The 14,548-nt window shown below is 49.8% G+C and overlaps 1 protein-coding gene across 1 annotated transcript in view; it reads right to left on the bottom strand.

The window, feature by feature from the left end:
* Window positions 1-14,211, bottom strand: part of TP53I11 (tumor protein p53 inducible protein 11) — a 107,107-nt gene extending 92,896 nt beyond the window's left edge. The window contains exon 1 of the mRNA XM_084850880.1: window positions 14,007-14,211. The gene's annotated coding sequence lies outside the window, so the exon portion shown is untranslated. The remainder of the gene's footprint in view (window positions 1-14,006) is intronic.
* Window positions 14,212-14,548: the final 337 nt, after the last annotated feature.

The following is a 14,548-nucleotide window of genomic DNA, read 5'->3' as shown; positions in this document are numbered from 1 at the left end:
TTGGAATACTCAACAGTGACCACAAGACTGGAAAAGGTCAGTTTACATTCCAATTCCAAAGAAGGGCAATGCCAAAGAGTGTTCAAACTACCGTACAATTGCACTCATTTCACATGCCACCAGCAAGGTTATGATCAAAATCCTACAAGCTTGGCTTCAGCAGCATGTGAACCGAGAACTACCAGAAGTACAAGCTGGGTTCCAAAGAGGCAGAGGAACTAGAGATCAAATCGCCAACATTCGCCGGATCATGGAGAAAGCAAGAGAATTCCAGAAAAACATCTATTTCTGCTTCATTGACTATGCTAAAGCCATTGATTGTGTGGATCACAACAAACTGTGGCAAATTCTTAAAGAGATGGGAGTACCAGACCACCTTACCTGTCTCCTGAGAAACCTGTACGAGGGTCAAGAAGCAACAGGAAGAACCAGACATGGAACAACCAATTGGTTCAAAATTGGGAAAGGAGTACGACAAGGCTGGATATTGTCGCCCTGCTTACTTAACTTATATGCAGAGTACATAATGACAAACGCCAGGTTGGATGAATCACAGGTCGGAATTAAGATTGCCGGGAGAATTATCAACAACCTCAGATACACGGACGATACCACCCTAAGGGCAGAAAGCAAAGAGGATCTAAAGAGCCTCTTGCTATGGGTGAAAGTGGAGAGTGCAAAAGCTGGTTTGAAATTCAACATTAAAAAAACTAAGATCATGGCATCTGGCCCCATCACTTTTCTAGAAATGGAAGCAGTGACAGATTTTATTTTCTTGGACTCCAAGATCACCGCAGACGGTGACTGTAGCCATGAAATTAAAAGACGCTTGCTCCTTGGGAGGAAAGCTATGGCAAACCTAGACAGCATAGTAGGAAGCAGAGACATCACCTTGCCGACAAAGGTCCGTATAATCAAAGCTATGGTTTTCCCAGTAGTAATGTATGGCTGTGAGAGTTGGACTATAAGGAAGGCTGAGCGCCAAAGAATTGATGCTTTCGAACTGTGGTGCTGGAGAAGACTCTTATGAGCCCCCTGGACTGCAAGGAGGTCAAATCATTCAATCCTAAAGGAAATCAACCCTAAGTGCTCTTTGGAAGGACAGATACTGAAGCTGAAGCTCAAATATTTTGGCCACCTAATGTGAAGAAAAAACTCCCTGGAAAAGACCCTGATGCTGGGAAAGACTGAAGGCAAAAGGAGAAGGGGACGGCAGAGGATGAGATGGCTAGATAGCATCACCGATGCAATGAATATGAACTTGAGCACGCTCCGGGAGAGAGCAGAGGACAGGAAGGCCTGGCGTGCTATGGTCCATGGGGTCACGAAGAGTTGGACATGACTGAACAACAAGGATGAAGGATGTTGAGCCATGGCCAGCACTGAAATAAAGTTCAACTATCAGCCTGGTTGGCTTCTGTATGTGGAAGAGGTAGGGGTGTATGAAACCCCACTTACCTCCGTCTGCTGGGGTCCGCGGGAGGCGATCCATCCTTCCCCCCTGGAATCCTCCCCGGCTGGCTCTGCTCCGCGGGGGGATTTCGGGGGGGATTTCAGGGGGTGGCTTAGTGGTTAAGACGCTGAACTGCAGATTGGAAGGTTGGCAGGTCAGCAGTTTGAGACCTGAGTGCCGCGTGACGGAGTGAGCTCCCGTCTTCAGTCCCAGCTTCTGCCAACCTAGCAGTTCGAAAGCAAGAAATTGCAAGTAGATAAATAGGTACCGCCTCGGCGGGAAAGGTAACAGCGTTCCGTGCACCTCGGTGTTCAGTCATGCCGGCCACATGACCACGGAAGCGTCTTTGGACAGCGCTGGCTCTTCAGCTTAGAAACGGGGATGAGCACCGCACCCTAGAGTCGGACACGACTGGCTGGGGCCACCTTTACCTTTTACCTTTTCAGGGGGTGGCGGGGGAGGTAGTCTGTTCTGCCACGGACTCCGGGGGGCCAGATTCTAAAGAATCCGGTCTCACTGGAGTCTGTGGTGGAATTCTCCAACATCCCTAGGAAGAGGCAAGAGGCCCTCAGTCAACAAAACGTCTTAGGCTAGCCCCATATTAAGAACCCCTTGCAAGGCGAGTGTGCATGTGTGTGTATTTTAAACAGCCAGCATATGGCAGAGAAAGTCTTGTTCCACCTACACTTCCCTTTGAGCTAACTTTTTTACTTGAAGGAAGTTTTCCCACAGAGGAGAGGAGTTCATGCAAGAGTATGCTCTCCGCTGCAGCCTGAACAGTGCATTCTGTCACCTCAGGATTCTATCGCCCCCTGCTGCACATGTGCATCAGGCCTCAAACTACATGTTACTTTAAAGGACCTGACCCGGATTGGGACCCTAGCATGGGGTGTAGGGGGGCTGTAAACCTTGGCTGAGGTTCTAATCCAAACCCGGGGCGGGGGTGTCCCAGACCAGCAAATTACACTGCAAAAATGTGTTCCATTTATTGAAATAGATACATTTTTACAGCCAGCATGGTGAAGTGGCAAGAGTGTCAGACTGGGAGCCGGGAGATCCGGGTTCTAATCCCCACTCAGCCATGGAAGCTCACTGGGTGACTTTGGGCCCATCACAGACTCTCAGCCCAACCTACCTCACAGGGTTGTTGTGAGGATAAAATGGAGAGGCGGAGGATACAAATGTAAGCCGCCTTGGGTTCCTTGCAAGAGGAAAAAGGCGGGATACAAATGAAATAAATAAATAAATAAATAAATTTTTAGTACTGTAAATTACAGGAATCGGGGGCGGGGGAGTGCAATCTGGACTTGGACCACAGTGAGGGAAAGCAAAAGGTTGAAGCCCCCTTACCCACCATGATCCAATCTGGATCAAGCGCCCTGCACTTGCTTGTGGGTAAAAAGAAAAGCTAGCTGCTTTTAAAGAAACATGTTATTTGGCCCTTAGTCCTTCTTCTCTAGGCTGATGCTGCATTCTGCTACTTTCCGTAGAACTTCTCCAAAAAACATCCATTCTGCTTTTCTAGTAAACATCCCAACTTATCTATTCTTTTTCACTTAATTGCCTTTTTTTCTACATCATCATCTTCATGCAGCCTATCTCAAACCCATAATAAGCTTGTTTAACGTAACTGAGGGCCAAACTAAACGTTCTCCTAGGCCAAACCTACACAGAGATGGTTTTTGAGGTGATTGCATTTAAATACGGATTTCCATGAAATCGGGTTAGCTCCTTCTGTGACAAACAGTAACCAGTAATGCGGTGTACACATTAAAACAAATCTGCTTGAATGGGGCAAATGGCACCTGAAACCATATTAGTTTGGGGCTGGGTGGGTGAAGTCCCACAAGCAGAGCTGAACATCCTCACCTATGTAAGTGTGGGGCAGCGAACGAGCGGAGGCTTGCTCCCCACACCTCTCCCCACTCCCCGCACCCCGCACTCAGTGAGGTTCAATGGAGGACAAGTTCCTTCCAAGTAAGCAAGTGTAGCAGACAGCTCTCCTCTGCGTCAAGCCCTTCTCAGTGGGATTAGGGGTCATTTGGAGGCCATCAGTTCTTAAAATCAATAAAGCTCTGCATACCTGCACATCTCCATAAGGGCAGACCTTCCCACTTCCAGCACAGTTTTAAAACGACAGGCATGAGGCTTGCTCTCCGCTGCTCCTCCCACCCCTGCTCGGGTCAGTGCACTACAGTTGGAGAGCATTACTCCCAAGGAAGCATGTTTCTCCAGCGCAACAGCGCAGTTTCAAAGGAACAGGGCTGGCTGCTCCCTGCCCTCCCAAGGTCAGTGAACATTTAATACAACAGGCAGAGGAATTCTCCGAACCCCTCCACTGTGCTCGGCAAAGTGCAACTGAAGTTACTTCTGGGCAGACATGTTTAGCCCTCTGCTCTCCCCATGCCCCTCCCCCACAGCTTTCCCTTCCGCCAATCAGTGCTGCTCCCAGCAACCTACAGGACTGTCTGGGGTGTTTCTGAGCGCAGGGAGTGGGGTAGCAGTTCAGATTCTGAAGGAGAACCATCAGACATGGGAGAGGTGTTTTCCCAGGCTAGTCCAGATATGAGTAGGCCCACTTCTCAGGTTACAAACGTACAGATGGCTGAGCTTGAGGGTCCCTCCTCACCCCGCCCCCCCATGAGAGTCAGCAAACAGGAGGTTGACAGGAGATGCCAGGCGCAGGCGCAGAGCAAAGAGAGAGAAGGCGGGGCAGAACTCAAGACGGTCTACCCGATTGGCCTTGCGTGAGAAGCTGCGCTCAGAGGCCTCACGAGAAGAGAGGGACCTCCCCACCTTAAGTTAGGCTAGTGAGACTGCCTCCCTCTTCAAATGGCGGGCAAGTCTCTCCGTTTGGATCCCCTGAAGCATTCATTGTAGACGAAGAGTTTCTATCAGAATTTGCATCTGTATGGCCCTGTGAAGCAATGGATTAAAAGCAGTAGACTGAAGCCTCTCATCTGTGTATGTTTGGGCACTGAAGTGAAGTGGGGGCTAAGGGAATCTTGACACTGACGGTGGTTCATGTCACACACCTAAAGTGCGCTGAAGCTGCCACAATTGGAAAATCTGTCAGATAAGCAGTTTCAAAAATACTGGATTTTACAGCTAGGAACAGCACACAGAGAAGGGCATGTGTCATCTGACCCAAATAACTTGGGGGCACAGTAGAACCCGAGTAAAAGTACCATGTAGACACCCGCTAATCACACATAGTGAAGCTGTGATTTTTCTCCCTACTCTTCTGCATGCACACATGGCCCAAATTCAGATCAGGACCATGATGCTTCAGGAGAGGAGGGTTTAAGCTCCCTCCACCCATTCTCATCCTGAAATTCACCCCACAATGGATTCCAATTCTCTTTCTTTAACCCCACACCACAGGGGCAGGTGGAATTTCAGGATGAAAAGGCAGGGGTTGGGAGAGAATCTTGAATCCTCCTTTCTCAAAGCACCATGGTCCTAATCCAAATCAGGGCCATGTGTGCTTGCAGGCAAGTAGGGGGGAATCATGCATAACTCCACTACATGTGATTAGGAGAACATCTAGTTTGGCCCTAAGGGTGGAGCTACACAGTAAAACGTAGGAACATTTACCTTGTGTCATCATGTTTTGCATTTCTCCCTACACACACAAAATTAGCTATCGCTGACATACACAAGTATGACAAATGACATTGTGACATGGGATCCTAGCAGGGTTGAGGGTTGGAGAGAACTTGACATGGGGCTGCTGTTTTCTACAGCAGTCCACATGCAATTTTATCCCAAGAACTAGTTTTCGTGCATGCTGCTCTGTCTTTATCATTTTCCTAGTTGTTCCATAGTACTCTCCCTTCTTTGCCTAGCTTCATCAATCAACTGTCACTCTTCTGCCCCAAATCTCTTTTCTCTCCTTCTGTCAGGTCCATGACACTAGCTGAAAACAATTCCTGAGCCAATCCAACAATCAAGCGCTAGTAGGACCATACAAGCTCATAAAAAAGAAAGCTATTCCACTCTCTTTAATTGACTACTTGATATAATATTTTACATTATATATAGCTTCTTTTAAACAGGCTCAGTGTTTACTGTGTGAGGCATCACATCAAATTAAATGCAAGTTCATTAATAATCAGGACCGATCTTACAATACTGCTAATTACGAACAAATTCCCTTGTTCACTGGATCAATGCCCCAGCAAACTGGCATGTTTTGCTTTGGCTTTAAAATGGCAGCAGTGCAATGGAAAGACCCAGAATTAGGGATCAGAAGTGTTGACAGTCTGTCAGCTTTCCTCCTCACACAGTGAAAGTTCATTGGCATGACAAGATTTCCTGCACTGAGCCAAGGGTTGGACTCGACGGCCTTGTAGGCTCCTTCAAACCCTACTATTCTATGATTCTAAGATATATATGAAAAGAATTTGTCATAGTAGGCCTGAGAAAACCTAAGTCTTGATCCTGTATGTGCTTCCTATATGAAGAATGGTCCATTCTTTATCAAGAAACTGTAGTACAATGCTAGTCCTAACTAGGGATGCTGGAGAAATTTGAGACAGACTAAAATCTGTCCCCTGCTCCGGGCCTGTCCAGAGTATCAGGGCCTGTCCAGAGCAGGGGACAGTATCTGTCCCCTGCTCCAGGCCTGTCCAGAGCCAAAGAATGGCTGGGGGAGGCATGACCCCATCTTCTGGCCTTCGTTTGCTGCTCTGCAATGCCAGGTCTGTTACCCAGAAAACCTCCCTCATCCATGACATGATCCTGGATGAGGGTGCAGACCTGGCATGTATTACGGAGACCTGGCTGGCCGAGGCTGCTGCTCCAACCCTTGCAGCCATGTGTCCAGCTGGATTTTCGTATGCACAGCAGCCGAGGGCTGGGGATCGGGGAGGGGGAGTGGCTGTTATCTACCGAGAGTCCTTGGTCTTCACCAGACCCCCTCTACGGGAGACCAAGGTTGCTGAGTGCATGTACTGGAGGTTGGGCCCAAAGGGCAGTCTGTGGATTCTGCTCGTGTACCGTCCACCCCGCTGCATGACTGACTCCCTGGCCGAGGTGCTTGAGGTGGTCTCTGATGTGCGTGTGCAGTTCCCTAACTTATTGGTGTTGGGGGACTTCAATGTACATTCAGAGGCCATCCTCACAGGAGCACCTTGGGACTTCATGGAGACCATGGCCTCCTGGGAGCTGCACCATATTCTAACTGGGCCCACCCATGTAGCTGGTCATGCACTAGACCTTGTGTTTGTTTCTGGAGAAGTGGGGAGTGATCTGGAAGTCGGGGGTATATCCACCACCCCCTTGTCATGGTCAGATCACTATCTGGTGACGTTGGACTTCTCGGTTCCACAACCCCTCCGCAGGGGTGGAGGACCCATTAAAATGGTCCGCCCAGGCGTCTTATGGATCCAAATGGATTCCTGAATGCGCTTGGGGATTCTCTGGGGCATGCCAACGGCCACTCAGTCGAGACCCTGGTGGGTGGCTGGAATGCCGCAATCACTGGGGCATTAGATCAGGTGGCTCCGAAACGCCCTCTCCCCCTGAACAGGGCTCGGACTGCACCATGGTTCTATCCGCGGTTACGAGCTCTGAAACAGGAGGTGAGACGGCTAGAGCGCCAGTGGCGGAAGTCTCGCTCCAAAGACGATCAGACACGGGCTAGAGCTGTATCTTCAGCCTATCACGTGGCGGTGAAGGCAGCAAAAAAGGAATACTATGCTGCCTCCATCGCGTCTGCAGAGTGCTGTCCCAGGAGGCTGTTCCAAGTGGTCCGGAGCCTGGTCGGTCCTGTGGCTCCGGAACCACTGGAGCATTCTAAGGCCTCCTGTGAGTCCTTGGCAAGGCACTTTGCAGATAAAATTGATCAGATTAGGTGTGTTACTCTGCACGCTGTGGATACAGTTAGTGAGCAAGAGGCGGCCTGTGGCAAACCGGTTTTGTGGGATCGGTTCCAGCTTCTTCCTCCTGATGAAGTGGACAAGGTGCTTTCATCGGTACGGCCGACCACCTGCTTACTTTATCCTTGCCCATCTTGGCTCATTATGAGCTGCAGAGAGAGACTGGGTGAGGGGATCAAGGCAGTGGTGAACGCCTCCCTTGAGGAGGGAGTGATGCCATCAGCCCTCAAGGAGGTAGTGATAAGACCGCTCTTAATGAAGCCCTCCTTGGATCCTCAAGTTTTGAACAACTTTCGCCCAGTCTCAAATCCGCCATTTTGGGGCAAGGTGATTGAGCGGGTGGTGGCGGTGTAGTTGAAGGCACACTTGGAAGAAACTGATTATCTAGACCCATTTCAGTTGGGCTTCAGGCCTGGGCATGGGACAGAAACGGCCTTGGTCGCCTTGGTAGATGATATGAGGAGGGCTCTGGATAGGGGTGAATGCTCCTTCCTTGTTCTCCTCGACCTCTCAGTAGCTTTCGATACCATTGACCATGGTATCCTACTGGACCGCCTGGAGGGGTTGGGCATTGGGGACACCGTATTGCGGTGGTTCCGGTCCTTCCTCTCCGGCAGGTACCAGAGGGTAGCACTGGGAGAGGAGGTTTCGGACCCGTGGCCGCTTACTTGTGGGGTGCCACAGGGTTCCATCCTCTCCCCGATGCTATTTAACATCTATGTGAAGCCGCTGGGGGCTATCATCAGGACGTTTGGGGTGCAGTGTCATCAATATGCGGATGACACGCAGCTCTACCTCTCGTTTAAATCTTCACCAAGGTTGGCTGTAGAATCCCTGTCCAAATGTCTGGAGATGGTGAGTGGCTGGATGGAGAGGAATAGGCTGAAGCTGAACCCTGACAAGACCGAGGTACTTTTGGTGGGAGACAAGAGGAGGTTGGGGATGTGGACCTGGTGTTGAATGGGGTACAGCTACCCTTGAAAGACCAGGTCCACAGCCTGGGGGTCATTTTGGACTCCCAGCTGTCCATGGAGGCTCAGGTGTCAGCTGTGAGCCGGACAGCGCTGTATCAACTCCATCTGATATGGCGGCTGCGCCCCTTCCTTCCTGACCATCTGCTCCCATCGGTAGTACATGCCCTGGTCTCCTCTCGTTTAGACTACTGTAATGTGCTCTACGTGGGGTTACCCTTGAAGACGGTTCAGAAACTGCAGCTGGTACAGAACGCGGTGGCTCGCCCGATTAAAGGCAGCCGCCGGCGAGATCACATCACTCCAGTGCTGAAGGAGTTGCACTGGTTACCAGTTGTTTTCTGGGCCAAATTCAAGGTGTTGGTTTTGACCTTTAAAACCCTATATGGTTCCGGCCCAGCCTATCTTAAGGAGCGCCTCCAGCAGCACCAGACAGGCCGCTTAACAAGATCAGCCTCGGATGGCCTTCTCTCTGTCCCATCAGCCAGGACAGCTAGACTGGTGGGGACGAGGGAGAGGGCCTTTTCTGTGGTGGCCCCCACTCTGTGGAACTCCCTCCCTAGGGAACTCCGTCATGCCCCCTCTTTAATGAGCTTCCGTCATGCATTAAAAACGCTGTTGTTCAGGCAGGCATTTGGGGTGGGTTAGGGTATTTTAGAAAATGTTTTTATTGTAGAATTTTATTGTTTTAAACTGTTTTTATTGTATGTTGTACATCGCCCAGAGTGGCTGGATGACCAGCCAGATGGGCAATTAATAAATTTAATAATAATAATAATAAAAAAAATGAGCTTGGATTTCTAAGAATCTGCCTGCAGAATCCACTTCGGACCAACTTCCTCAGCCTGCCAGAGTCTATGGACTTTCGGATTTTTATTTTTCTTTGCTTTCCCAAAATGTATGCATATTTATTTGTAGGAAAATACATAAGTTCTGCTGAGACTGGTAAATATACATGGGGAAAGGTGAACAGAATAGGGGACAATACGCTAAATGTTACGTACTAAGTTAAATTATGTAAATTGTTGCAAACCCTCTTATGGAATTATTTGCGTATTTTTCCACATAACAAAAAACCCCCTGAATCTGTCTGTGAAGAGACAACAGAACAAAAGGCACCTGACAATGCTCAAAACAGATGGGGCAGATTTCACATAGTCCATACTTCCCTATTCCTAACAGCTTCTAGAAGCAGGCAGGCAACATTTCTCCTCATCACTTTTAAAAATGGAGAGGATGCACTGTACCTCAACATGTTTACTACTAGCCATTTTACTCTTCCTCCTGCTTAAAGTAATAAATAATATGCATCGGGCGCCTAACAAGAAAGAGGGTGCTGTACAGTATAAGACTGTGCTAGGGGAACCTTTTTTATTTATTTGATTTTGATTTCTTTATTTATTACATGTATATCCCGCCTTTTTTCCTCCAAGGAACTCAAGGTGGCGTACATAATCCTCCTCCTCCTCCATTTTATCCTCAAAACAACCCTGAGAGGTGGGTTGGGCTGAGAGTCTGTGACTGGCCCAAAGTCACCCAGTGAGCTTCCATGGCTGAGTGGGGACTAGGATCTGGATCTCCTGACTCCCAGTCCAACACTCTAGCTGCTACACCATGCTGGCTCTCCCCAAGGGCTAAATTTAATATCTGGGGGCCACATTCCATTTGCAGGTGGGGCCAAAATGTAATTCTTTCCTTTTCCAAGCTTACTCAGAAATGAGCAGGACAAGCCTCTGCATGTCCACTCGGTAGCAAGCAGGCATGAATCACTCAGCAGCACTTTTACATGGCATCCCAGATACCAACCCTCTGCATGTCTACTCAGACATAAGCAGGTGCAGCAGTTCTACTCACAAGTAAGCAGAGAGAGCCTCTGCAAGACAAGCCTCAGAAGTTTATCATAATACATAAAACTAACAAGGGACAGAACTTTCCCACAGGGTTATGATCTTCTATTTGGCAATGCTATAGCAGAGCGTCAGCTTCAACCTTTCTACCGTTGCATGGCCTGCTCAGCTCATTGTGAAGAGATAGTTTGTACCTGCCCAAGAGAATGTCAGTCTCTTGCTATGCATTCTGTGGGCTTCTTCACTCTAAGGATGCTTCCAGACAAGGCTTCTATTGTGCAGTCATCCAGCCCGAAACATGGAACTTCATGGGGAGTCCAGATGCTGCCTTCCATTTGTAACCCTCCCATGTTTTCCCACCATTTCTTCTGTCTTTTTTCTTACCGCCCCCCCCCCCCATCTGTTAAGAAGGGAAAGATGGAAGAGCGGTCCAATGCCTTTTGCCTGGTAGAACTAGGAGGCCTCTGTGTGTGGAAGCACCCAGAAGTTATCTTTAAGCGTCACTTTCACTACTGTGTACTTAATGAGTGTCACTAACATAGGACAGAAATGGGAAGAGGCATTTTATAATAAAGTATAATTTGGCTAGAAAGTAACTTTTTCATGTACAATAGACGTGGAAAAACCTAGCTGTTGTTCAAGACACTGTCATTCCTGGACCAAGACATCTTCTGTGGTTGTCCCAGTTATGGAATGTGCTACACCTCCTGCTGGATTTCTTAGGGAAGACTTTTTATTCCACCAGGAATAATTCAGAATTAGAGCATAATCCTATGCATGTTTAGACAGAAAAAAGTCCTACAGTACCTAGCAATAAGACTGTAAACACATAGCATTAAAAGTGCTATGTGTGAAAATTCCCTGTTTTTTGCAATAATCTGCATGCAAGCCGACAATCCAATCCCCAGCATCTCTGGGTAGGGCTGGAAAAACTCCTGCCTGAAACTCTGGAGAGCTGCTGCCAGTCAGTGTCAACAGTACTGGGCTAGATGGGCCAAGGGTGTGGCTCAGTATAAGGCAGCTTCCTATGTTCCTAGTTCTGTACGTTGCATACTGATAATATTAGTAGTATTTCTAACACCTTAAATATGCGAAGAGTGTTCACTTACAACAGGGGAGGGAAACCTGCCACCCAAGAGAATGTGGCCCTCAGCCTTTCATGCAGGTAGGAGGAGCCCAGAAAAGAATGGCAAGATAAAAAATTGGGTGGGGGAGGCAAAACTGACTGAGGGATGGAAGAAGTACAGGGAAGCCTTCTGCTAGTGAACAGTTCAAACCTCTGGCAAGAATGATCTGCCCTTTCCCCAACAGCCTGCTGGGGCAGGGAGAAAGAGAGTAAGAAAAGGGGTGGCAGAGAAACGGGGTGGCCCCACCCACATTTTGCTCCAGCTCTACTCACCACCAGCATCCAGCCCCCCAGCAGATCTCCCCAGTGGTTTTTTTCTGGACAAAAAGGTACGGGAATTGTTGGATTACACTTCCTCGGGAGTAGATGGTGCTTAAGTTGTAACAAAGAACATTAAAATAGTGGACAAACTCTCTCTCTCTGTCTGAATTCCGGTTCTGAGTTCCACCAGAAAAAAGCATTGGGACCCTCCCCCCCTGAAATGTGGCCCTCAACAGAAAAAAAAAGCATCCCTACACCTGCGTTACAACATCAGCATTCCTTACAACCGGGATGGGAAACATGAAGCCCTCCAGATATTGTTGAACATTGTCCCATCATCCCTCACCACTGGCCATGCTGGCACAGGCTAATGGGAGTTCCTGGTGGGAGTCCAATGACATCTGGAGGGCCCCATGACATCCCTGTAAGGCAGGACAATATCACCGCCGCTGCCACCACCACCTTGCCGATGGGGTGCCTGAGCTAGACAGAGATCATCACAGAGGTAAAATGTGAACTGCATCCCAGCTCATTCTCTAAATCTGTGCACTACGGCAGTTTTCTCACACTTCTCTGATGGCTACTGTAGTTTTGAAGGTGTTTGATCTCTTCAGGTGTGCAATTCATCGCCAGACAAAGAAAGATAAGTAGCGCTACAGCAATCCACGGACAGAGGCTGGAGCATAAAAAAAGATTAAATAAGGCTAGAGGAAGTGTGTCAATTGCAACACAAAGCCTACCCTACCAACCAAGACCACACCTGCCCTTCTCCTTGGTACTGAGGATGCCTTGGAGTGAGCAAACAGGTCTTAGTCTCCCTCACCTGGCTCTAAGAGAAACTTTGCACTGGAAGATTCAAAAGCAGCTCACAAGATGCTACAGTGGCTTTCCCCGGTCTCATGCCTTCCAGATGTGTGGGAACACAACTCCCAGCCAATTGCCACGCTGGCTGGCAACAATGCAGAGTTGTATCCCCACACTTCTGGCAGGCACGAGGTTGGGGAAAAGCTGCAACAGAGGAACCTGGAGAGATTACTCACGCAGGCAAAGGAGAGAAAATTAAGACAGCAGATCCGAATTCTTAAATGTTCCACACTGAGAAGCAACTTGACCATTAAAGATAATAAAATTCATCTTAAAGGGTACTGGATGCGGGGGGGGGGGAGCGGCATGACACGTTGGAGTTCTCGCTCTGCAGTATTGTTGCTGCTCTTATCCATGGTCCAGTGAAAGCACAAAGAGGAAACAGACAAAGGCATCCCCACCCCTGCCCCCTTCCAAGCGTTTTCCTCAGGTCTTTGAACAGTTATGATGCCCCTTAGGTGCTGCATAAAGCATCTGCACACTGCAAAAAACAGAGCCATGAAATATATGTATTCAGTGACAGGTTTCCACACATGCAATGCTCAAATTAAAGAGGCAGGGCAGGTCCCCCAACCCCCTTACTCTTCCAGCTGGCCCCCTGAGTTAGTGCTTTTTAAAAGACTATGGGAGATATAATGTGGCCGAAATTAAGGGAAGCCCTGGGTGGGGCGTGTCAATTTCATTGCCCCCCCCACCCCCACACCTTCCGCACACCTCCATAATTCAAGCAGTGTACAGCAGTGACACAGATACCAGTTGGGATGCTCAGTCTCTGCCTTGCCATTTTTGCCTCTGTGAGGAATCCTTCTGCGTACATCACTTCCCCCCACCGCACTCCCCCAAATCAAATCAGCATTATCGCTTCACTTGAACCAGGGTTGGTTTGTTTTTAAATAAAAATAAAAAGCACTCGTGAGCAATTTCTGCAGCATTTCTTTACCCAGCCCACAAGATTTTTTTTAAACAAAGAAGTGTCAAGAAATATTTCCATTTACAACCGGTAGCCAGGCTGGCCCCGCTCGCTCTCTCTCTCTCTCTCTCTCTCTCCCCCCCCTCTCTTTTTTTAACACACCTATAAACAGGAAGTGGGTTCCCTCTCCGTCCCCCCCAACCAAATTACTCTCGGGGTTTGCTGTTTGCCATCCTAACTCCAGAAAGTCAGTGCTGCCGCTGGTTGGGATGGAGGCGGGTGCGAAAGAAGGAAGGATGAGTTCAAACAACCTCCCCCGAGCTGGCTCCCTCCAGATGACTACAGCACCCATCATTCCCAGCCAGCAGGGCCATGCTAGCTAGGAATGATGGGAGCGGTCGTCCTCATGATGTCATTTACTCCCATGCCAGCCCCACTGCGTGCTGCTGGGCTTCCTTCGAAGCAAGCACGCTCGGGGTTGAAGCGTGAAACGTCGGCTCTCAAACTCCGGGAATGCCCATCCCGGACCCCCGATGGCATTTGGAGCGCCCTCCCCGCAAAGTAGTTTCCCATGAGCCAGACATTAACGAGCGAGACCACGGAGACCTGGCTGAAGAGAGCGAGAAAGCCCAGTCTGGGACGTAGTAAGACCGAAGGGGGGGGGGGAGTCAAGACACCCAAATTAAACTTACAGTCTTAACGCATGTTCCGCCTACAGAAGGAGTCGCTCGGTCCAAGGGGGACGACGACCCGAACAAAGAGTCACAATCCGCACGGTCGGCCGGGGTAGCGAGAGCGTCACATCTTGAGGTCTCTCGAGGAACCGCCGCCAGAAATCGACGCGTCGCGGAGATCGGCGCCTCCGTGCAACCCGCGCGTTTACCGTCGAGGGAAAGGAGCCCTGCCTTGGCTCCGCCTCCACATTACCATATGCCATCAATCGCGCAGAGCCGGGCGGTGGGGGGGGGGGGGGCGCCGCCCCGGAGACGCGCCCGGCCGGCTGCTCGATTGCCGCGCCCCCCCTCGCCGCGCGGACGGGCTGCGGAGGCGACCCCTGCCGGGAGCGAGCGGTGCTGCAGGGCTCGGGCCGCCGCCGCCGAGCGAGGGCTGGACTGGACCGTAGCCAGCGGAGGCTGGTGGCCCCGATGCCCGCGGGGCTGTGCGCCCGCCCAGCGTTTCCGCCCGGCCTCTAACGGAGCTGTCCAAAGTGCTGAACCCTGTCCCGAAAACGGGT

Source organism: Heloderma suspectum, chromosome 1 (assembly GCF_057233095.1).
Source record: "Heloderma suspectum isolate Gila_16-S chromosome 1, 16-S_ref, whole genome shotgun sequence".
NCBI lineage: Eukaryota > Metazoa > Chordata > Lepidosauria > Squamata > Helodermatidae > Heloderma > Heloderma suspectum.
The sequence above is the reverse complement of the archived record's forward strand: the minus strand, read 5'-3'. Positions and strand labels throughout refer to the sequence as shown.